This window comes from Macrobrachium nipponense, chromosome 44 (assembly GCF_015104395.2).
Source record: "Macrobrachium nipponense isolate FS-2020 chromosome 44, ASM1510439v2, whole genome shotgun sequence".
Classification (NCBI taxonomy): domain Eukaryota; kingdom Metazoa; phylum Arthropoda; class Malacostraca; order Decapoda; family Palaemonidae; genus Macrobrachium; species Macrobrachium nipponense.
In genome coordinates, this window is record NC_087221.1 from 7403416 (window position 1) to 7428546 (window position 25131).

Consider the following 25131-nt stretch of genomic DNA (forward strand, 5'->3'; position numbering starts at 1 on the left):
CTTGGTTTATTTCGGTCATACTAAATATGGCAAAGTAAAACTAAAATGGTGTAGCCTGTTTAACTACTTTTAGGTATTTATCACCGAAAAATTATTTAAGTATACTTAGTTAGGGTTATTTACATCTTTAAGATATACTATCTTAGCTTATGGGCTACTGATAATAGCTATTCCCAGTTTAAAATTACATGTCCTAAATTGACTAGGCTACTAGCTCATGTAGGTTACTGCCTAGGAAATTGTAGAAACTGTTATCTGAAAAGATTAACTAAATTAATAATTCAATATGGAGTAGTCCTTTAGGCAAAAAACTTCATAAAAAATCATTTAACTATTTTCACGTTCTTAAGGCTAGCCTGGAACATGTATCTTGCTGATTACATACTCTAAACAACACAGGATGGGTAAACAGAACACCAGTTTCCATACTCGCAATAAAATTTTTTTGTTTCACAGTTTTTTAACCTAACTGTTTTAACTAAATCTTAAAAATAAGCACTAAACTTTCAAATTTTGGCGATTCCATGATTTCTGGAGAGCGATCTCGAAGAAAAATTCTGAAAATAGAGGAGCACTGGCTGAATAGACTTACATCTTTCTTGACTAGAGGAGTAATGGAACTTGGTCTTGTAACTGGTCCGAGCATAAAACAAGATGGCCGATGCACATGCGCAATAGTCACTTCTACAGGTTTTGACGTAGGAAACTAGGTCCAGCATCGCTGAAGACAAGATAAGTTTTGACGTAGGAAACTGGGTCCAGCATCGCTGAAGACAAGATAAAATGCTTCTTGTCTTTGAGTCCATTATACTCTATCACTTGTCATAGTGTTTATCATTATGGCATAATAGCCGGCTAAAAGACCAGCCAAAAAGATATTTCTTTTGACATTACAGTGGTCCCCCCGTATTTCCGATGGATGCGTACCAGGGCCCCTGCAAATAGTTACAATCCGCGAAAACAGCCTATTTTGTTAGTTTAAACTCAAGAAAACCCACTAAAAAGTTTTATACCTGGTTTTTTTAAAAGTTTTATCACAAAAAGTGCATTTTATGATGAAATTGATATATACATATATATAAAAAAAAAAAAAATTCTGGATATTTCTCATAGACAAATACCGCAAATAGACAAATTTTCCATGAATAATGTGGGGAAATGTTCCCGAGAAATCCGTGAATGCATGAGTCCGTGAATCCAGAGAACATGAATACGGGGTCCATGCTGTAGCCTGATCACTATGGGGTGCTGGCACACACCATGGAGGGTAAATCCTTTGAGGATAAAACACAACTATGCTATCAAAAATACTGATTTTTATTATCAAAATGATTTTCAGCGTATACTCATAATGTAGCTATGTATTTATCAACCCTGGGTCACACATTGGTGATTTCAGACCGCGACTTTCATAAAGGCTGTGTTTGGCGATCAATCTCCAATAGTCGCGGGGCTTGGGCTCAACAAAAAAAGAAAAGTCAGCTGATATCGACTCCATGATGACTTCTGCAGTGAATCATTACAACCTCATTACGCAAGTTTTTACAGGACGGCGAGTTCCGTGAAGGCATGACGATTTTTGACTATTTATTTGCGATTTAGTTAGGTAATATTCTGACTTATGTAATGGGATTGTACCGAGTTGTGAACATGGATGCCACTATTTTATATATTTAAATTTTAATAACTAAATCCATATTTTCCATTTATCTCCCATAGAATCGGTGTGTTTCAGACCCCAATAAATCTTCATGATCGTATCAAGTCCTTGGTGCTGGTCGTTGCACAATTTAATTTAGAAATAATAAAAAAAAAATCCTACTACCAGGAGTGAGGCAGATCCAGAAGACTCCGTGACACAAGGTCGTCTTCGTGATTATGTAAACCCCCCTGCAGGCTTCGTTCAGTGGCAGGAATCAATGATATAATAAGTTTAAAAAATGCCTTTTCATACTTCAGAAAATAATTTTGAAAAGCTCCGTAAATTCCTGAATAAACTTAAAATTCAAAAATATTTATATAATTACCAAATATATTTTCTTTTAAGTAGTATTCAGTGTCATTTATCTATATCAGAAGTTCTCAAATTATATCATGAATACCTACTGAAAATCTTTATTGCAATATATATTTTACTCAAAATAGAAAATATCTTTTCATTTCTTATACTTCAGAACATGCGAGTAAATTGAATTTGATTGCAATGAAAAGTTAAACTTTATCTTTATTTATATTACTAACTATATTTTTGTTTAAGTTATATTCAGTGTCATATTTAGTTACCTATATCTGAAGTTCTCAAATTATATCAAGAATAGTACAGAAAATCTTGAATCCGAAGTCTATTTTACTCACAATTGAAAACCGAGGCAATTATGGGTTATTAATTAAGCCCTTGAACTATATTTATGGGCTGCCAATGCACTTAACACATTCTGACTCACTGTGCAGCCCCACTGTGCACGTTGTGGGTTTGCCAAGTACGTGGCGTATGTTGTAATGAACACCGTAACTCTCCATTGCTAGTTACAACTTACGTAATCAAATGCCGTATGTCGAGAGGCCATTACGAAATTGTTGCGTGTTGCACCATGCCATTGCAACTTTTGACAGTAGTCGTAGAATGATGGGGTTTATGCAAAGCAGCCTTGCATAGTTGCCATCACTGGTGCAAAGTCATCATACTCGGGGACATGGTGACGATTTATGCTGATATATGGCGAATTGGTTGTAGTGTGAGTGTAGTGGAGTCATAATGAGCAAAATTTCTGCTATTACGACTTGCGCAGTTTGAAATCACCAATGTATGACCCAGGCTTTAAGCTCATGTCAGGTTGGGTGCCAGGCTGAGCATAATAGGTGTACGATTCTCTCTCTCTCTCTCTCTCTCTCTCTCTCTCTCTGTAAGGGTAATGTAAGATGTATTTGAAATGATATCATTTTAAATGAGAGAGAGAGAGAGAGAGAGAGAGATGCTGTAAGTAATTTTTTTTCATCATAAAAACTAGTAGTTAGTCACTTTCAATATATGAAAAAATACAGTAATTATACTCTGTTTTTTTCCATCTGTCCATCCGCCGGTGGTGTTTTTGCATGGTAACACTGCGTCCCGGGCTTTAGACAGTTACATTCAGCTTACATTTAACGATTATAATAATATCCTATTTCGAATATTAACGGTGTAATTCGCATACAGTAAATTATTAAAACACTTTTCAGTTGCAAATGTACACCCAGATATCCTTTTATTTACCTAAAACTTACACATAGTGTAACTATCTAAAGCCCGAGACACAGTGTTACCATACAAAAACACCACAGGCGGATGGACAGATGAAAAAAAACAAGAGTATAGTGAATAGTATTCCTCTACGAAAAAACAAAAACAAAAAAAAACAAATTAGTGAAGTTCCCTGTGGAAAAGTAAATACGTAATGTGTTCAACAAAAATCTGAGACAAAGTGGACTGCAGAAATGTGAAATGCAAAAAAAAGTGGGGGGGGGGGACACGCCACACTATATTGCAACTCCAGTAAAATTCAAAGCAAATGACTTTCCGACTTCCAGAAAGTTATTTTCCTGTTAGCCTCTAACATTAACTATTAGGCTCCCAGCTCAAATGTTACTTGTATGTTATTTTACCTACATTTCTTACTTAAGTAAGCTCCCTGTTATTGATTATTGTTAGTGTTAGGAAATATTTATTTTCTTTGTCGTTTTGGCAGTTCATATGATATTTATTTGTATTTGTTCCACGCCAAATCTGAGAGAGAGAGAGAGAGAGAGAGAGAGAGAGAGAGAGAGAGAGAGAGAGAGAGAGAGAGAGAGAGAGAGAGAGAGAGAGAGCCAGCTAGCTTATGGATACTAAAATTGGTGCAAAATGTAAATATCAATTTGAGGGTTTTTTTCATTAATTTACATTGCTTTCATCTCTGAAAATTATGCTAAAGCTTTTACTGTCCTGCAGTTTATATTATAATAAACAGCTGTTTGCCAGTGTTAGTTACTGCAACTAACACTCGTTTACTAAGAGTTGCATTTACAGTTGTCTTGTTGAAATCTTGCTTATTTTCAATTTAATTCCATAAATAAAAATCATATACGTACTTATTTATTCATCCGTCTCACAGTGGAGAATAAAGTTTTAAGAAGTATGGATGTCACCAACTGCAGCAGACTCCAAAACGATCTGGAGGCAGAAACAATACCTAAAACTGATAAAATCACACATGTACTTAATTTACTGTGCTTATAAGTAACATAGTTGCAATTTTTGAACCCAGATTTGATCCTTTATGAAAGAAATGTCTCCCTGAGATTTGATAATTTATGAAAGAAATGTCTCCCTGAATTAACTTTCATTTGGCAACTAAAGACAGTGATGATATGTAATACATGCAGAATAATTAGATACAGTAAAACAACAGTTTTATAAAAATTTTCATTATTCTCAGTACTATTATTATTTGATATAGGCAGTCCCCAGTTATCAGGGGGTTTCTATTCTGATGTTTTCTTTAGATCTGATTACTACTTTCCTTGCTTAAACGGTAGTGGACCAGATGCCAAATTACTTTTCAATAGCAGCCCTTTCGGAAGAAACCTTTATATGTTTGGGTAGTAATAATCCATGTAGTAAAACCATTCAGAAAAAATGTATGTTCTTGGCACAAGAAAACTTGTTTGCCATCCTTCTTTTTGTTTATATTCCTGTCCAGTCAAGTTTCAACTGCATTACATCAGTAATATTTTTGTGTGATTTTAAAGATTGTATGAATGAAATTAGGGTATTAATGGTCCAGATCTTTGGGTTGATAGCCCCTTCAGTATCTCTCCTTGGTTGTGGACATGATTTATTTTGCTTGAGACTATTAGGTGATTTTTAGCATTACTGGTGTTTTCATAGCATTGTAATTACTATAGTTCACCTGAAATATGAAGTATATACAGTATTATACAATTTTATAAAGGAATTCTTCAATATATATTACCTAAATAACTAGATTAACAAAAAAGAATTTAATATATACAGGCAGTGCCTGGCTATTGGCAGGGGTTCCGTTAAGCAAAAACCGCCATTTACTGAAACTCGCCTATTTATGGGGCTTATGGTGCTGGTAACCTGTTAATGGTGCCTTTATTATGTTATGGCGCTATAACTCTATTATTGGCACCTTATGGCTCCCATAATGAAACTCGACCTGTTATGGCGCCATAAATCGCCGATTTTATGGTGCTAGACAAGACCATAAAACCAGATCGCCATTAACCCGAGTCTGCCGATATCTGGGGACTGCTTGTAATAGGTTTATTTTTTACAAGCAGCCTTTTTGGTGTAAGGTTACAATTTCTTAGTACTGAAATACAGCAGTAGAAGCACTAAATCCACTCCTATTCAGCTAGTAAAGTTCCTGACAAAAACTAAATTTTTTTACTTTGTATTGTAATTGGTATTAAGTAATGACAAAGATTTCCTTTAACTTTACAGTATGTAAATTTTTTAATGCCAAAATATGCCTGTAGAGGAATACCTAATGGTGGCCAATTAATCACATATGATTGGTGTTAATGCTTCTATGCTGGCTGTAAACAGCAATGAACTGTCATCTTCCCTATCAAGAATCTTTAGCCCATGACCATAAAATTTTATCAGATGTACAGTTCCACCAAAATCTTAAAAAACTCTCTGTGTGTTTCTGTATACATAATAGGAAACCATAGTCATCTGTACTTTTAATAATTTACATTTACTTTATCTGTGTGTAGGATTTCCTCTTAAGTCTTCTGGAGAGACTTCCAAATCTTCACAATCTCTGCCTTGGGTTGTGGATGGGTGCTCTTAGCCAGCGACGTGAACATTTGACGTGTACAGGAAATGCTTTAGTGAGTGTGATGATGGCAAGAAGTGCTGACAAACCATTGCTAACTGAATTGGAACAAGTGAGTATCATTCTGATTTATTTAAATTTGTATGTATATAAATAGTCAGGTAGGTTAACCAGACCACACAAATATATATCTTTTCACTGCTTAATTTGATAATTCAAACAAAAAATAACCTTAAATTATTACACTAAAACAATTTAGTATAATTTCAAACAAAATACACCCCAAACCATCGTCCCAAAGCATACTCAGACATCTTAAATTAGTACCCTTTTACAACTGTTATTCACAAATATATACTTCCCTAAAAGGCATATAACAATGATTTATTTCTTTTAAAATGTTAATGTAAACAGCAAAATATCTATAAAATATTTAATACAAATTAAATAAATCTGTCTTACAGAATATTCGACAATCCATTAAGCTGTTTTCTCTCATAGTATCAAAGTATTAAACCTTTTGAAATTATCACTACAGGCAGTCCCTGGTTATTGGCGGGGGTTCCGTTCCCAGAGGTTTGCCGATAAGCAAAAACCACCATTAACCGAAACTCAGTGATTTATGCCTCCATAATGGTGCTTATGGTGCCGATAAGCATCTTATGGTGCCATAAGCACTCTTATGGCGCACTATAAGAACCCTTTTGCGTCATAAATTGCTGATTTTATGGTGCTAGACAAGCTCCATAAAACCGGATTGCTGATAACCAAATACACCGATAACCGGGGACTGCCTGTACGTAATTCCCGCCCCCCCCTTTTTTATAACAAAAATATTTTTTTTTCATATTGTGTTCGTGACTAAATACAGATTTGTTCATGAACCTTACCTGCCAGATATATATATAGCTGTATTCTCCGAAGTCCGACAGAATTTCAAAACTCCCGGCACACGCAGTTCGGCCAGGTGGTAGTACCCATTCCCGCCGCTGGGAGGCGGGCGTCAGGAACCATTCCCATTTTCTGTCAGATATTTTCTGTCGCCGGTGCAGCCAACAAGTGTTTTCTGCACCTCCGTCATTGGATTTTGGAACTCTTTTGGTCACTTGAGTATCCCGATTGATTTTTTGGTTATTTGATTTGGATCGGTGGTTAGGCATACGCTAATTGTGGATTGGTTTTGAATTTGGCTTGATTTTTCCTTAAACTTGAGATGTCTGGATCTAGTTCGACTAGCGCCAGAGTATGTTGTGTGGAAGAATGCAAGGTGAGGCTACCGAAATCTTCGGTAGACCCTCATACAGTGTGCGCGAATTGTCGGAAACATGTTTGTGTGTTTGATGATCGCTGCAATGAATGTGAGAGTATGTCTGATTCTGCGTGGAAGGCGTATGAATCATATGTGTGTAAAGTAGAAAGAGATAGGGTAAGAAGGAGTGTAACGCCAGTTACACATCCAGTGGAATTTATCCCTCCTAAACCTGTGATGCCTTCGGGCCCTACATTAGTGTCTGTGGAGGGTAATACCCTATCAATGATTCTTGAATCTTTGCGTAGCCTGGAATCAAAAGTGCAAGCATTAGAAGGTGTTAATAGTGCAGTTGTGTGTAGTGTTGCGGAAGGGGGGTCGGACAACCGATCTGACGTTCCTTTGGCAAGACCTGGGGGCGCTTCCCAGGCTTCCAAAGTTCGTAAACGGATCTTGAAAGAGTGTTTTTCGTCATCAGAATCGTCCTCCCCGTGCAGCGGTTGGAGCTTTCGGAAGCGATCGCGCCCTTTGAAGAGGACAAAGACGATAGATGCCGCACAGGCGGCCGCCGCCTTTGATTCCTCAGAGGAGGACGCTGCACATCCGTTAGCCCCTTCTGTTTTGCGGTCGTCTCCAGAACAATTCGAAGACTCTCCACCGCAAAAGAGAGCAAAGGTGCAAGGTGTCGCACAGGCGACCGGCACCTTTGGTCTTAGGGAGAAGGACGCTTCACGTCCTTTCTCTTCTTCTGTGTTGCGATCGTCGCCGGAGAGGATGTCTTTTGACGACAATGCTTTTGAGCGCCCTGGTTGCACTAAGGATATACCTGTGGCGGTCCATGTGAGAAGGAGGAGGGCTTCCCCTCGCCCCTCGTCTTCTCACAGGATCAGCCCTAAATCGAAGAAGACTGAGAATTTGCAACATCAAATTGCCTTATTAGTTGCAGAGAAAGAGGATAATTCACGTCACAGGAGGAAGGATGATAAGCTGCCAGTCAAGAGATCCAGGCAGTCTCCTTCTCCTTCTCATCGCCTCGCTCTTTCTCCTGTTACCTCGCCTTCGAGATTTCGTGCACGAAGGTCTGCAGAGCACGACGTTAAGGCGGCAGCGAGACTTGACGCCAGGCCTGACGTTCGACTGGGCGCTCGGCTCAACGCCGGGCGGGGCGCTCGGCTGGATGCCAAGCGTGACACTCAGCAGGACTCAAGGCTGGACGCTCGGCGTGACGCCAGGCATGGCGCGCAGCTGGACGCACGACGTAATGTTTCTTCAGACATTCGCCGAGATTCGGAGGATAGTAATGAATCTCAAGAAGGAAACTTGTCGGAGGAATTAACTGAAGAACAATCATCAACAGTATCTTCAGATTACCAGGTTTTGGTTCAATTGCTTGAAGAGAAGTTTAAACCTGAAGCCCCGTAGTCGCCTCCTTCACAATTGCTATCGTCTAAGGCTATCAAGACATCAGGATTGTTGAAGATGGCTACTTCATTATCAACAAAAACGGCTTTTAAGAAAATGCAGAATTGGATGGAGTCAAGAAAAGCCCGAAACAAGAAACACTTTCGCCCTACCCCCTTCAAGACTGACAGGTAAGGCAAGTCTTTGGTATGAGACAGGGGAGGAGATGGGTTTTAGAGCCCCCTCTTCGTCCCAAGGTGACTTCGCTACCTTGGTAGATGCACCGAAGAGATCCCTTTTGTCGACGACGAAAGTGCCGTGGACCCTTTCTGAGATGGACCATCATATGAAGGGACTCTTCCGTACGATAGAAGTTTTCAACTTTTTGGATTGGTGTTTAGGGGTCTTGGATAACCGGTCGCGTAGTCCTAATTCGCTTAGCCTCGAGGAGCTGTCCAGCGTGCTTGCATGCATGGACAAGGCCGTCAGGGATGGTTTGGAGGAGTTGGCTTCGCACTTCTGCACTTCGATTTTGAAGAAGAGAGCGGCCTATTGTGGTTTTACTGCAAAGGCGGTCTCTATCTCTCAAAAGGCAGAATTGTTGTATGCGCCTCTTTCGAGCCATCTTTTTCCTCTGGCTATGGTCAAAGATCTGGCTGTCAGTCTACAAGAGAAGGCTACCCAAGACCTCCTAGCTCAGTCGGCAAAACGTACGGTTGTTTCTTCTACGTCGGCACGGGCGCAACCGTTCAAGAAGCAGAAGCCCTTTCGAGGTGGAGTTTTATTCGAGAACATCTTCTTGAGGAAGTACACGTTCCAGAGGCAGAGTCTCGGCTAAGATCAGAGGAAAGAAATGACCCAGATATCCTTCAGCCACCAGTAGGAGCCAGGCTTCGACTATTCTCAAAAGCTTGGATAGAAAGGAAGGCGGACAGCTGGTCGCTCAACGTCATCAAGCGGGGGTACAAGATTCCTTTCTTGAAACCTCCCCCACTGTGCACGACACCCAAGGATTTATCCCCTATTTACTATCAGGAGAAGCAACAAATCCTTTTCGATCTGCTCGAGCAGATGTTGGAAAAGAGAGCGGTGGAACAGGTCGTAGACCTGGAATCCCCAGGCTTCTACAACAGGATATTCCTGGTGCCGAAACAGTCAGGAGGTTGGCGACCAGTCTTAGATGTGAGCAGTCTGAATCGGTTCGTACAGAAGCAGAAATTCAAGATGGAGACACCTCAGTCAGTTCTTGGGACCTTAAGACCAAACGATTGGATGGTTTCATTAGATCTTCAAGACGCGTATTTCCACGTCCCCATCCATCCACAGTCGATGAAGTATCTTCGGTTTGTCCTAAAAGGGACAGTTTATCAATTCAGGGCGCTTTGCTTTGATGAGCACTGCCCCTATGATCTTCACGACTTTAATGAAGAACGTGGCGAGGTGGCTTCATCTTGCAAATATCAGAGTCTCTATGTACCTGGACGACTGGGTCTCATTCGTGCCTCCACTCAAACGCGGTGTCTGAAGGATCTTCAAACAACTTTATCGTTGGTGAAGTCCCTGGGACTACTGGTGAATTTCGAAAAGTCACATCTGATTCCAACCCAATCCATCCTGTATCTGGGGATTCAGATGGATTAAGTGGCTTTTCGAGCTTTTCCGTCCCAGGGACGTCAGCAGCAATGTTTAGACAAAGTGACAGCCTTCCTAAGGAAAGATTCGTCCTCGGTGAGGGAATGGATGAGCCTGCTGGGGACCATTTCCTCGCTGGAGAAGTTTGTTTCCTTGGGGAGACTGCACCTCAGACCGCTACAATTTTTTCTCAAGGAAAATTGGAAAGAAAACAAGAATCTGGATATGAGCTTAAAAATTTCAAGAGAGGTAAAACATCACTTAAAATTGGTGGCTAGATCCAGTGAAGTTGTCGGAGGGCGTGTCTCAAGTTTCAGAGCCCCGACCTAGTGTTGTTCTCCGACGCGTCCACCACGGGGTGGGGAGCAACATTTAGGGGGGGGAAGGAAGACGTGTCAGGCACCTGGAGAGGGGAACAGGTGTCCTGGCACATAAACCTAAAGGAAATGGCAGCCATCTTTTTAGCTCTCCAGTTTTTCCAAGAAAAAGTCTCTCATCGAATAGTCCAAGTCAACTCAGACAACACCACAGCTCTGGCGTACTTGAAGAAGCAGGAGGAACACAGTCTCGGTCCCTTTTTGCCCTGGCAAAGGAGATCTTGCTGTGGGCAAGGGCACTGGACGTCACGATCCTTACAAGGTTTGTAGCAGGAGTAGAGAACGTCCGGGCAGATCTCCTCAGCAGACGAGGTCAACTTCTGCCAACCGAGTGGACTCTGCATCAGGAGGTATGCCAAGAGCTGTGGGGGTTATGGGGACGTCCGCTAGTGGACATCTTTTGCGACGTCCAGAACAAGAGGCTTCACTGTACTGCTCCCCAGTACTCGACCCAGCGGCAGTGGCGATAGACGCACTTCTCTGGGACTGGACAGGGATGGACCTGTACGCCTTTCCCCCGTTCAAGATCCTAGGGGAAGTCATGAGAAAGTTTGCGGCGTCGGAAGGAACGAGAATGACTTTGATTGCCCCGTTCTGGCCGGCGAGAGACTGGTTCACAGAGGTCATGGCCTTCGTAGTAGACTTCCCGAGGACGCTTCCAGTAAGGACAGATCTACTCAGACAGCCCCAATTCGAGAGGTACCACAGAAACCTCTCCGCTCTGAGTCTGACTGCATTCAGACTATCCAAAAGTTGGCCAGAGCGAGAGGCTTTTCTAGGTCAGTGGCGAAAGCTATCGCCAGTGCAAGAAGAGCTTCATCCAATGCAGTGTACCAATCGAAGTGGGCAGTCGTCAGGAGTTGGTGCAAGAAGAACGGTATTTCCTCCACCACGACCTCTGTGAGCCAGATTGCTGACTTCCTTTTATATCTGAGAAGGGATCTAAAACTTGCAGTCTCTACAATCAAGGGGTATAGGAGTGTGCTTTCAGTTGTCTTTAGGCACAGAGGCCTGGACTTGGCGGACAACAGAGACCTTCACGATCTCTTGAGATCTTTTGAAACAACGAAGGTTCAACAACCCAGGTTGCCGTCTTGGAACTTGGATGTAGTTCTAAAGTTTCTCATGTCCAGTCCATTCGAACCTATGCATACGGCTTCCCTGAAGGATGTTACTAGAAAAGCTATCTTCCTGACTGCTCTGGCGACGGCGAAGAGAGTCAGCGAGGTGCAAGCGATTAGCAAATACGTGGGCTTTAAAGGTTATAACGCGGTTTGTTCCTTGAGCCCAACGTTCCTGGCAAAAAATGAAAATCCGTCCAACCCTTGGCCTAGGACCTTCGAAATTAAAGGGATGGCCGAAATCGTTGGGCGCGAGCCAGAGAGAGTTCTGTGCCCTGTCAGGGCTCTGAAATTCTACCTTAAGAAGACTAAGGATTGTAGAGGTCTTTCGGATAACTTGTGGTGTTCGGTAAGGAAGCCAAATTTACCAATGTCGAAGAATGCTTTGGCTTTTTTCTTGAGGGACACCATCAAGGAAGCGCATTCATCCTGTCAAGACAGTGATATGAAAATGTTGAAAGTGAATGCGCATGAAGTGAGGGCTATTTCTACGTCGGTAGCCTTCCAAAAGAACATGGCACTTAATGACATCTTGAATGCCACATTTTGGCGTAGTAATTCAGTGTTTGCCTCTCACTACCTTCGGGAGGTGAGGACTACATACGAGAACTGTTGCTCTTTGGGCCCATATGTCGCAGCAGACACTATATTGGGTACAGAGAGTAGCACTCTTCCTATCATTTAGGAAATAATATGTTAGTTTGGACTTTTTAATTTTATTTCTTTTTATTTTTTATTTTTAGTTTATTATGCTTATTTAGGTGTTTAGTTTATTGTGGTCTTGGGTCGGCCGCCTTAGGCGGACTTCCCTCCATTAGCCTTGGTTATACGAAGTTTAACCAGATAGGGTAGGTCAGGTGGTAATGTTTTTGCTTCGCCCTCATAATAGGGTAAAATGTTTTTGTCACATTGTGGTCACGCACCCATTGACAAATCATCTGGAGCGCACCAGCTACATAGGTCACATCCTCGCTGGCACCTCCAGTGAAGCATTAACAGCATTTGGTGTCTAATCAACACCTATATGATCTGTCACATTGTGGTCACGCTCCCCGTGACAGTTCATTAGAGCGCACCAGCTACACAGGTCACGTCCTTGCTGGCACCTCTAGGAATGCATTACCCAAAAAATTGGAGGTCTATAATGTAGGATCTAGTTGTTTTGTGGTCACGCCCCCGTTGACAGATCCTCTAGAACTCACCAGCATCGCAGGTCACTACCTTGCTGGAGTCTCTAGTAAAGCAGAAGCAGACTTGGGTGACGGTACTCACGAAGTCAGCTATGCTAACAGGTAAGGAACCAAGATATCAATCATGTAAATGGAATTGTTTCCCAAAATCCGAGTCTGTCTCCCCCTTCCTCCAAAGGTGGGATTCAGCTATATATATCTCGGCAGGTAAGGTTCTTGAACAAATGATCTTGTTATGATACAATAAAGTTTGTTCATACTTACCTGGCAGATATATATAATCAAAGTGCCCACCCACCTCCCCTCAGGAGACAGTGGCACTAGAAATATCTGACAGAAAATGGGAATGGTTCCTGACGCCCGCCTCCCAGCGGCGGGAATGGGTACTACCACCTGGCCGACCACTGCGTGTGCCGGGAGTTTTGAAATTCTGTCGGACTTCGGAGAATACAGCTATATATATATCTGCCAGGTAAGTATGAACAAACTTTATTGTATCATAACAATATCATTTTTTATGATAAAAATAATTTACAGTGTACTTGTAACTAGTAGGGTGAGGTGAGGGAATACTGACCTATTAGTAGAAAAAATTGCATAAAAGTTAAATTTTTTACTTGAGAGAGTGCACACTGTGACCAAAACAAACTACACAACATGGCCCACCTATGGTATACTCATAAGTCCTCAACTCAAAGAATAAGTACTATCATATTTTGCTCTAAAAATTTTTGGGACCTCTGTCGGTGTTCTCCTAACTTGGGGGAAACACCAACCAAGGTGGGGGAACTCCCAAAAACCAAATTTCCTGTTTTTAGCATAATGACACTGATAATCAGGCTTCCAAGAAGGCAGTAGGCTAAATCAGAAAGACTTAATGACATTTAGACATATGAATAGGCTAAGTTGAACCCACTCAATAAACATTTCCTGTATTTAGCCTAATGACACTGATATTGCATCATGGTTACGAAATATCACCTTCAAATTTACACACAAAAAAACACTGCTCTACTTTTTGTTATTTATTTAAAAAATGTTCAAGATTTCAAAATATTCAAAACTTCAAAAATATTTCAAAATATTCATAATTTCATGCATCTGTGTTGGTGGTCGATGCATGCATGTTATGGTCGGTAGGGACCCACACCATGTTTTTTTTTTTTTTAAACAATGCTGTGGCAGTCGCTTTGAAAGATGATTAAATATTGTAATGAAACTTAACTAGCAACAATCACACCATATTCACAGACATGAGGCACTATATGAGAAGCATGAAAAATTACAACAGACGTCCAAAAAATAAATTTTCTTACCTGATAAACACAGACGTCGTGATGGCGTAAACCTGTTGCTTTTGTGTTGCTCACTGAGATGGTTGCTGTGTTGGTGATGAGTTTCAGCATGAAATTTGAAATAGTTTAAGTACCAGAGCATTCGGTCAGTGTTCCCCCCTCGGTCGGTATTTACCCACCTCATCCTAATGTTCTATGAAGCTCATTCTCTCTCTCTCTCTCTCTCTCTCTCTCTCTCTCTCGTCTCTCTCTCTCTCTATCTCTCTCTCCTCTCTTCTCTCTCTATCTCTCTCTCTCTCTCTCTCTTTATAAGGGTAATGTAAGTTGTATTTTAAATTATATTATTATAAAACGTTTTGGATGATAGAGCATACTGTACTTAATTATAATTAAGTTCATTCCAGGTTGGGCCCTGGACTGAGCATAATAGGTGCACAAGTCTCTCTCTCTCTCTCTCTCTCTCTCTCTCTCTCTCTCTCTCTCTCTCTCTCTCTCAGAGGGATATTGTAAGATGTGTTTGAAATGATATTACGGTAAAGTTTTTTATGATAAAGCATGTTGTACAATATTTAAAATATTTGCTGATTATTTTAATTTCATTTTCCAGTCTGCTTTCACTGGAAAATGAAATGAGAGAGAGAGAATCATACACCTATTATCCTCAGTATGGGGTCCAACCTTGAATGAGCTTAATAGATACATAACTACATTATAAGTATGCTGTAAATCATTTTTATCATAAAAATCAGTATTTAGTCACAAACACAATGTGAAAATATGCAGTATTTAGTGAATAAATACTGTTGCTCAATGAAAAAAGGTGAACTATTAATGATTTCAGAGATATGGTCATGATAAAAAATCTGGAAATTAGTGAAAGTTCCCAGTGGAAAAGTGAATAATGTGTTCCACAAAAATCTCTGACAAAATGGACTGCGGAAATGTGAAGTTTGGAAAACTAGAGGGGAGCCACTGTACTACTACAAATTTGTAAAGTAATTTGTATATTTCCTAACATACAAACCTGAACATCTTTACGCAGGATTATGCTTGCGAATGCCAGCTGGAACAGCTGTTAACTTTCAAGCAAGGTAAATGCCAACGGTAGGGGTAACCCCACCCACTTGTTGGTGTGCACTACACTTTTTATGTTAGGAAATACAGATTACTTAAAAAAAAATTGTACATAGAAAGGAAAAATATAAATTACTTGGAAAATATGTAGTTTCTTCCAACACAAATACCACAAACCTTCAGTCTTCACATAAGAAGACTTACCCACCAAAATACCCTTTGGTGGGTGGATTCTGGGTAAATCTCTGAACTGACTGGCAGTTTGGCTCACCTGGGCCTCTCTTCCTTGTCTTGAAGAGGTGAGAAAGGAGTCCTGTTCATCTGATCTGTTGAACATAAAGGATGGACTAATTTTCCTAACCTAGTGAGCTCCAACTCGGATTGTCTCATGAAGCCAGAAAGAAATTGTCCTTGGACACTTCTTTCTCGATAAAGTTACAATACTAACGAACAATTGTTGACACTCAGGCGTGAGACGTTGAGTCCTCTTAAGATAGTACTGCAGTACTCTAACTTGACATAGTAGTATCCAGTCCCGATGACTACCAATAAAGTCCTCTAGGGAGGGGATCGAAAAGGACTTGAATCTAGTATCAGGGACTGACAGATTTATAGTCTTTTCTATGAATTCTGGGAAAAACTCAAGCGTGACTTTGCTTATGCCATGCCAAGCAGGAACACAGTCTCTATAGTCAGCCTCATGTCCAACGAGTCTTGTGGGGGATGCCAAGAATTTTTGAAGCTTCTTAACAGCATGTAATCTGCCATGAGAAAGGGAGATCGATGTTCTTTAAGTAAAGGACTTGGCCAAGGGCAGTTGAACATATGGTTATTCAACTGTCCTCTGTAGCCCTAAAAAAAGCTGTGTCAGAGGAGAAGCTTCTCTCGGCAAAGAAGGATGAGGAAGTTGCTATCTGCTGAAGAGTAGCTCCTACCAGAGGAGATATCCTGTTGACGACACCAATTACAGGGGACGATCCATTTCCCCTGGTACCCAGCCACAGAGGATGAAGGTTTCTAAATATATCGGTTGTGTGGTGAGAAAAACCTCTCACTAGCAAGACACTGCATAGTCTCCAGTCATGAAGTGACTGACCTTCCACAGCCTGGTGATACCTTTCTATATGTGGCTGGCATAGTTGGTTGTGCCAAGGGGAAGTCTATCCTGGTACCCCGGAAAGTAGAGCTAGCAGGTCTGGATACCACTTGGCATGTGGCCACTTGGGAGCCACCAGGGTCATCCTGAGATTCGGGGTGATCATGACCCTGTTGATTACCCGATGAATCAGACAAAATGGAGTAAAGGCGTAGTCCTTGCAATGTCTGGGTGTAGGGGCCATGTACCTAGGTGACAGCTCTATCAAGTGTGCTACTGCACACTCATGCACTTGCACAACCAACATGTGGAGCTGAAGGGAAACCAGTCCCCCCCCACCTGCTTATTGACATATGCCACTACCACGGTATTGTTGCTCATCAACACCACGGGGTGCCCCATCACCCGATCCTGAAACTCTTGTAGGGCTAAAATGCTGCGGTGAGTTTCAGAATAAGTATTGATGTGGAAGTGTCTGTTATTCCGTTCTACACTCTTAAAGCCATCAACTCTTCCAGCTGTGCGCGCTATCCCACGTAAATGTGTCTGTTTTAGACGTATCTCGGGAGGGGGAGTGCCTAATGTCATTAAAGTACTACAGTTGACCCTTGCTTATTCTTGGTTCAGGATTCACTGCTTTGCCTATTTGCAGCTTTTTCTGTGGAATTATTTTTTTCAATAAAACATGGAAAATTCAGTAATTCTCAGATCGTTTAGTAGAGCAATTCACTAACTACTAGTACAATACATATTTTCAGGTTATTTTTGTGACTAAATAAATTTTTATGATGTAAAATTTGTTTAATTTTCAAATAATAATAATAATAATAATAATAATAATAATAATCTGTTGACCCCCACTATTAATGGACTCTCCTATTTGTGGATTTTTTTATGGCACGGATCTGCAGTCGCAGGATCAGTTAGCCTCGGATTTTTCGTTGGACCGCTTCTCAGTCTATATCGCTGGTTTGTCTGTGATGCGTATATGATGTTTATCAGTAGGCTAAGCCTCGGCAGTGGTGCGATAACCACCAACATACATGAAAAGATTCTCCTTAAGATATAAAATCACCTTATATATTATATTGGCATATCTTCATAATTAATAGCTTATTCAAGGAATAATTCCATTACAATGAAATCAACTTGTAACTCTCAGGATAGAGTTGTGTGTGTACATAGTAGTGCAGTATATGGTTGCATTCACAGCAACCTTTATCATTCGATAACCTTTTAGAAGTTTTATTACTAGTAGTGTAATTATGGTAGTAATAACATTTAGGATAACAATTTTTAATTGAAAACTTATTATCATTTAGGTTGTACGTAAATAACTTCTTTGAATGATGCAGTCATACAAACGATAATTGTCGTAGATTATTGTATTGTTGTTTGCAATTGGCAACAAAATGTAAACATAATATAAAACTATTTTTAACTTATATATTATAGGCATATCTTCATAATAAAAAGCCTATTCGAGGGATAACTCCATATCAGTGTAATCAACTACTATGTATGCGAGGCCAGCCAACTGACAATTTGTACGCATGTAAGCATAAAATTTTGGTAGCATTCACAGCAACATTGTCTTTTGGTATCCTTTTGAAATTTTAATGGTACTAATGTAATTATGGTAGTAATAATGTTTAGAATAACATAATATTTTGCTGTGATTACATTAATATTACAGTATGGTACTATAATAAGTACAGTAAATAATTTTTAATATTGAATGTGTATTAATTCACGAAATATTAACATTAAAATACGTACAAAGATTGCTGTGATGTCACCAAACCTACAGTCTCGTTCGTATGTACATATTAATGTACACAATGTAGTGAGTAGGTAAACCATTCTACAAACTATTCATGTATTTTATATATGCTCTAAACTCATCATAAAACACTTTATTTACTGTAAATGTAAATTGCAGTACACTCCCTGAACACCTGAATTAGCCCTGGTTACTGACCAGCCCAAACTACATCCCCATTAATTTACTCACAAAGTGGGTATTTTAACTGTCAGTGTTACCAATGCTGCAGGTAAAATCTGTCATTTAGTTACCTGAGGTACTGTTAGCAATGCTGCTGCAAATACTGACTGCCAGGGCCTGGAACCTCCAATTGTTATTTGTTTGCTGTGCTGTGCGGATTGGTCCCACATCAGGCGAACTTTTGGTCATTTAGCCCAACCCCCATTTAAAGAATTTTTTTAATTTTGGATATCAGATTACGACGTTGGCCTGTTGTTAATGCCTTTTCACCTGGTTCTACGCTTTATTGACTGGATTTTGGAAGTTCTCTCCCAATTTTGACTTTGAATCAGTACTTTGGACTCGCTGTGGATAAGTTAGAAGATAAAACGTTGTTGTCTGCTAACACCTCTGCTTCCGTTTTGGCTACAGCATCGATGTTTGAGCCTTCTACTGCTGGAGATGTTGGTGCTCAATGGTTCTACACGTCCTGCAAGCGTAGGATGAGTACCCTCAAACACGATCGACATTCTCTTTGTATTTTATGTAGGAAGGTTCAGTGTAATATCAGTCAGAGATGTGATGATTGTATGTCTTGGTCAGTAGATCAAATGGGGAATTATATGAAACACTGAAAATCCTTAGCCTTGAAGAGAAACCACAGATCAGGATCAGCGGTAGGGGTACAGTCAGTAGACAAGGAAGCGTTAAGAGTCAGAGTCATTCAAGAAGTTAGAGGACATGTTATCTAGTATCTCCAGTCTATTTTCTAGCCTGATGAATAAGTTAACTGAGAATAGAGATAGTGGTGGTATTAGTATAGTTATTTCGAATAATTCTTTTTTAGGCCCCCTGCCAGTTCCGGAACCAGCCCTAATGGGTGGCAGGGGTCATGGAGAACCGCAAGCCTCGGAGGTAGGTTCTGCCAGGCTCCCCGGCGTGGCGCAGGCAGTATTGGCAGCAGATTTCCCCCTTCCCCCTCAAGGTGTAAGTTCTGAGGTTTATGTAAAGTTAGGTCAGATACAGACGAGTAGGAGTAATAGGTTACATAGTGTTCAGGAAGAGAAGTGCAGGTTTCTTCAGGTTCGGGTTCTGTTGTAGTTTCTAGTGTGATGGTTTTGTCTTTGGAGCCATCTTCGGTTTTATTTCCTGCTTCGAGTTCTTTGCAACAGGTTTCTAAGTTCGCGGTTGTCTCTCAGATGTGGTTTCGGATTTGTCGGGTTCTGAAGTATTGGATAGTGCCCCTTCGTCTTTGAAGGTACTTTTTCTTTCCGTGGATAAATTTGGTTCATCTTGCAGTGGTGGTAATTCTGGTGATCAGGTTTTCAATTTGGCTCTATGCATATATGGTATGGTAATTATTAATATTGGCTAACTCTCTCGGTGCAGCGCATATTGACTTATGATAATTCATTACTACAAAGAGAAATTGAATAACATTAACAACAGTTAGCCTAGCATGCACTAAGATACTATACCGTATGCATATACAGTAGCCTAGCTTAAAGTATACTCTATACTACATATTAGTATAGTAATTATTAATACAGTGGTCCCCCCGTATTCGCGGGGGATGCGTACCAGACCCCCCCGTGAATAGTTAGAATCCGCGAATGTTTGGAACCCCTATAAAAATGCTAAAAACAGCCTATTTTGTTAGTTACAACTCAAGTAAAACCCACTAAAAATTTTCCTACATGGTTTTTTTAATAGTTTTATCACAAAAAGTGCATTTTATGATGAAATTAATCATAAAAACCAGGAATTTGTGGATATTTATCATAGAAAAATACCGCGAATGCGTGAATTTTCCGCTAATAATGCAGGGAAACGTTCCCAAGAGAAATCCGCGAATGTGTGAGTCCGCGAATCTGGAGAACGCGAATACGGGGGTTCCACTGTATTGCAATACACCACCTGAACACCTGAATTAGCCCTGGTCACCTGACCAGCCCTAACGACACCCCACAAAATTACCCACATTTAGGTAAAATTTTAACTGCCAGCATTACCAACGCTGCAGGTAAACATTGTTTACTGAGTCACCTGTCCACGGTTGGTAACGCTTCCACCAGCAACCGGCCAACAGTGACTACATACGTCAATCACATTCTGTTCTCTCACCTGTCAAAACTTGCGAACCTTTTAGGTCACAGCCTGACCCCCCACTGTGTTCTTGGATTAAGATTTGTTGACGCCTTTAGCTTGTTTTGGATTTCGCCTTGGTTTTCTCTTTGCCTCTTTGATTTGAAGATAATGGACTCGAACTGCAAAATAGACTCAGCTTCAAAGGATCCTTTCCCGGCTAAGACACCTCCAGACCATCCCAGCGAAGATACAGTAACTTATCGCTCCTGTATCGCCTGCAAACGGAGGATGAATGCACTCAAATACGATCAACATTCATTGTGTATTTCATGTAGGGAAATTCAATGCAATCTAGGCCGTAGATGTGACAAGTGTAGGGATTGGTCTACGGACCAGATGCAAGCTCATGTTAAACATAGGAAAGCACTTGCTTCTAAGAGTAAGGGCAGGTTAGCTTCAGGGGTTAAACCCAAGATAGAGGAAGCTAGTGATTTAGAGTCAGTTCTTTTTAAGAAGTTAGAAGATAGGCTGACATCGAGTATGTCTGGTTTGTTTACTTCGTTGATGTCAAAGTTGCAAGACAAGATGAAAGTTAGCTATAGGGAACAGTGTACTAACTGTTCTCTTCCAGCTCCCCTGCCTGTCCCAGAACCAGCCCTGACGGGTCCTGGGGGTCATGGAGATCCAAAAACCGGAAGGGTAGGAACTATTGAACACCCCCCCCCCCACCGCCGCCGCCGCTGCCGCCAAGGAGGAGGCAGCGTCTGCAGCAGAATTCCCCTGAAAATGTAAGTCTAAGTTTAAAATCAGAAATAGGAATGACACAGACAGCTAAGGGTGTTAGGGATCAGTTTAAGCAAGGCACGGTCCAAGGGCAGTTGCCTTCAGACCCTTTATCTAGTCCTGCTTGGTTAAGATCCCCATGGATCCAGAGAATTGTTTGTTTCCGGCCAGTACTGCACTGAAAGTAAAATCTAGCCTTCCTCCTTTAGGAAGCTTGGACTCCTTTCCTTCGGCGGGAGATACTTTGAATACTCCCTCCTCTTCAAAGGTTCCCTTTCCGTCTGGAAGTACTTTAGAACCTTTGCCCTTTGAGGGGTCCTCGAACGTTGCTCAGTTCAATTTGGCTGATTATAATGGAGATCTTTTAGACCTTTCACAAGGGTATAGATCTTTAGTCAGGCAGTGTTTTCTTTTGGGTTTCTGCAACATTCAGGACCATGTTCTCAAGAATTTCCCTGAGTTCTGTAATGATGTGTACATATTTGGATTTTCAAGGTGGTAAGGAATCAATCTATTTTCTTTCCCTTAAAAGGATGACTTCTAATCCTTCTATATCCCCAGTTTCTTCAGTTTCTCTTCCCCCAGTTTCAGGGGGTTCTGTTTCAGTTACAGAGCATTCGACAGCCTCTCCTCAGGGGGTTTTCCAGCCCTCTCCTTTGGTTTTCCGTAATGAGAATATTTTTGTTGCTAACACGGCATCCACGTTGGCCGAGTGCATTTTGCACTCGGCTACCAACCCGGTGGTCCGAAGTTCAATTCTCGGCTCAGCCAACGCAGAACCAGAGGAATTTATTTCTGGTGATGGAATTTATTTCTGGTGATAGAATTTATTTCTCAATACAATGTGCTTCAGATCCCACAATAAGCTGTAGGTCCCGTTGCTAGGTAACCAATTGGTTCCTAGTCATGTAAAAATATCTAATCCTTTGGGCCAGCCATAGGCGAGCTGTTAATCAGTTCAGTGGTCTGGTAAAACTAAGATATACTTAACTTTTCTAACACGGCTTTGTCGCATTCTGCAGGGTTTTCCCGTTCGGGTGAGGTGGAACCTTACCTTTCGAGTGAGGTAATGTCCGAAAGTGACGACAGAGGAGGACAAATGGCAAAAAACATGAACACTTAACTTTACGAAACACATTAAAAAATGGCAGAAAACATTAACACTAAACTTTACGAAACACATTAACAAATGGCAGAAAACATTAACACTTCTAGATTATCTACATCTTAGTCTCCATAGAAAGCATCCTCTTTTTTTCCGTGAACTTCAGCAACATTCTTGGGACCCATGTAATTAAGTTCAGACACAACACGATAAAGTACGTAACTTACAGTACAGCGAAAGCGAAATCACTAACATGAATTTACGTTAAACGAAATATATGTGAACGAACGAATTCCAGGTGTTTACGATAACGCTGCCGCAAAAAATGGTCAAGGAACGCCTTTACATAGAGGCATGATGGGACAGATGTTGACCAATAGGAGAGCAGGATCTTAAGGCGGTGACTAGCATCAGGAACCAGTAGGAGAGTGGGAGGATGGTGGCGAGTCTACTGAGTTGGCGGCGCCAGTTTTAAAATTATTCTCGGCAGCCCGGGCAAATCTTGGACTTTACCCTTTCGCAACCTGAATTATTTTCGTACACAGAAGCAAAAAAATCTTCGTCTTTGCTTTCGTAACCTGGATTTTTTGTACGTAGGAACTTTCTTATGTAGAGGTTCCACTATGCCAAAAGCACTCTCAGCTGTATAACTTGACCTCCTCAGTTGGTAATTAAGATGTGCTCATGTGCCATCAGATTTTGTGCAGGGTATGGTTTTATCATAGAGCGAGACCTGTTCAACAATTTAATTGAAAAGCTCCTCTGTAATCCTGGTAAAGTTCCAGTACAGTCCTGGAGTTTCAATTGCCAATTCTGTCATCAAGTTTTCGTAGTAACCTTTCTCCTCTCTTCTTTGTAAGTAGGGCCACATCCAGCAGCTCCATCTGCGTCCATTTTGCCTCTTGTGATCCAGATATTTCTGAGTCTTCAAAACTTCCTGTTCGTCAATCTTGTGCCTCTGACAGTGCCTGGAACGGGAATGACTCTAAATTCCTACCACCAGCTAACATATATTTCAACACATTCACTACACAGTTTATGTACATGATAATATGTCTGACTGTCTATTAAGTATGTCGTAATTGCCTTTACGTCACTTGCCGTCCCCAAAAACATTAAAAGTGGGTGTGGTCTTGATCATCAGCGACATACGTGTATGACTGCGATGTTGTGAATCTAGTCGTAACCCTGTTGTAACTATTCATTGCATACATTGTACTGTTGTCGTAATCAGCTGATTTCTCTCTCTTTTTTTTTTGTATCCAAAGGCCTGCGACTTTCAGCAACTAACAAAAACAAGCGAGCTTGAATCACGGATGTAAGACTCGGCCTTTATGGTAGCGCTCGCAGAAACTTAATCTTTCTGTATCCTTTCGAAATTTTAATGACAGTGTAATTACGGTAGTACAATAATGTTTAGGATAACATGATATTCATTATTATTTGGTAGTGGAAAAGTTTAGAATAATTCAGTCAAAGGAACGATATTTTATACTTATCGTATTGTTGTGATTGGTGATGAATACATTATAAAACCATTTTTACCCTACATATTAGTATTGGCATATCTTCATAATAAATAGCCTACTTGAGGAGTATTTCCATATCAATGAAATCAACTTTTATCTATACAAGGCCAGCCAGCTGACGAAATGTAAACATTGAATTATGGTAGTGATCACAGCAATGTTATCTTTCAGCATCCTTTCGAAATTATAATGGTAGTATAATTACAGTGTAGTAATAATGTTTAGGATAACATAATATTAATTTTTACAAAAAATTAATTATCATTTTAGTAGTAAATAATAATTTAGAATATCGTACATATTGTACTATTAGCGGTTTGTGGCGACAATGACACGTAAACAAAACCATGTTTTCCTTTTAGGCAACGTGTTTAGGAAAAACATGATATAGAATTGGCTTTGTTATTTTGTGTATTTTGAATGTTTAAGAATATAGTAAGTAAAACAGCATTTGTAATAACATCATCTTTACATAACCTACATGTTGTTGCAAAAGCTAGCCTATATACAGATGTTTTGTAATTCAACAGTCTTAGGATATACTACCCTTGACCGGATTTTGTCTGTTAAATCCGATGTCTGTTGGTTCCGGGTCCATTAAAACAAGATTTTACTGTACACAGAAATAGTAATACATAGGTTGTAAAATATGTGTTAGCTCTAACTACGAGAGAGAGAGAAAGAGATAGAGTTGTCATTACTTAAGAGAGTGAATTATTTAGGAATTATTATGGAGACAGACAGACAGAGAGAGAGAGAGAGAGAGAGAGAGAGAGAGAGAGAGAGAGAGAGAATTACGTAACAATCCTTTGACCAGCTATCGGCAACACTCGCCCCATCCTGTCAATAAATTGACAGCTTTCCCTTCAAACTTCTTTTCAATGAGTTACACAAAAGATGAGAGAAAGAATTTGTTTGTTTAATATCACATACAAATTTTGCAATTACAATTACATATTATTATTATTATTATGTCATTATTATTACTATTTAATCGTATTACTACAGGCAGTTCCCGGTTATCGGGTGACTCTGTTAATGGCGCTTGTCTAGCACCTTAATATCAGAGATTTATGGTGCCATAACACATAGTTAACAGAGGCGTCACTAACAGATTATCAGCACTATAAATCGCTGAGTTTCTGTTAATGGCAGTTTTCACTTATCACCCCGCTGAGAACAGAACCCCCACAAATTGCCTGTAATCATATTATTATTTGAAAATTAGTACCACAGTGGAACCTCAGTTTTCATACATAATCCATTCCAGTCCGAAAGATACGAAATTCCACATTTACATACGTATGTGCAGTATTTCTTGTACGTACCCTGTACACTAATACACTTTATTTACAGGTACAGTCATGGTTATGTTAGTT

The 25131-nt window shown here is 40.4% G+C and overlaps 1 pseudogene; it reads left to right on the forward strand.

The window, feature by feature from the left end:
• LOC135204016 (uncharacterized) overlaps nt 1–25131 on the forward strand; it is a 167630-nt pseudogene that overhangs the window by 68567 nt on the left and 73932 nt on the right.